Source organism: Bison bison, unplaced genomic scaffold (genome assembly GCF_000754665.1).
Source record: "Bison bison bison isolate TAMUID 2011002044 unplaced genomic scaffold, Bison_UMD1.0 scf7180017864499, whole genome shotgun sequence".
NCBI lineage: Eukaryota > Metazoa > Chordata > Mammalia > Artiodactyla > Bovidae > Bison > Bison bison.
The window spans coordinates 5,696,525-5,697,398 of NW_011495058.1; positions in this window are offsets into that span (position 1 = coordinate 5,696,525).

Consider the following 874-nt stretch of genomic DNA (forward strand, 5'->3'; position numbering starts at 1 on the left):
CTCCTCCCGCTAAAACTCGGGTGGCAGGCCAGGCAGAGCAGCCTGGGACAGGGAGGCGCTGAAGCAGCACCCACATCGCGCATCCTCCCCACCTGCCACCACCCAGGGGAGCAAGGGCCGCACCTGCCACGCTCCCCCTGAGCGAGCACGAGCAAGCGCTTGCGGGGCTGCAGGCGCTCACTGGCTAACCCTGGGCATTGCTTGGGACACAATTGTCTAAAAGGGAGCCCGAGGCAAACCCAAATCCAGAGCTCTAGTTCATAAGGGGTGGGTGTGGGCTGGTAACGGGGATTACGTAGGTCTCTCCGCCCCCTCCCCTGATACCTCCTCACCACTGGGAGGGCGCCGGGGGGCCGGGGGAGGCGCCACGAACCCGCTTGGGGGCCTCTTTGTTTCTCTCTGTGCCCTGCAGGAGGGCCGGTGTGCCAGTTGTACCCAAACCGGGGTCATCACCCGGGGATGCCTGCCTGGCCCGGGTGGCGGCGCTCCCCAGGCTGACAATTGAACCTCGCGGGAGAAGCAAGAGGGTGGGGAGGAGGGTGGATCCCGGACCCTGGGGAGGGAGGGCGCGCTGACGGGGCCTCCGGAGCTGGGAAGCCACCCAGAGGAGGGCGGGGGAAGGGGCGGTAGGCAGAGTCCCCGCCCGGAGCCCGCTTACCTTGGCAGCTCCGGCCTGGGCACAGATCATGCTCCCATCCGCGCGCAGGTTAGAGACGGGGGGCGCTCGTGCCCTGCATGGTGCGCCGGACCCCGGGACCTGCCGGAGGTGATGACCGTGGCACCCACCCGCTCTCGTAACGCTCTGGGTGCCGGGGGAGAGCGGCGGCCACCGCCGCGGTGGAGGGGCGCGTGCGATTTGATGAGTGTGTGCGCT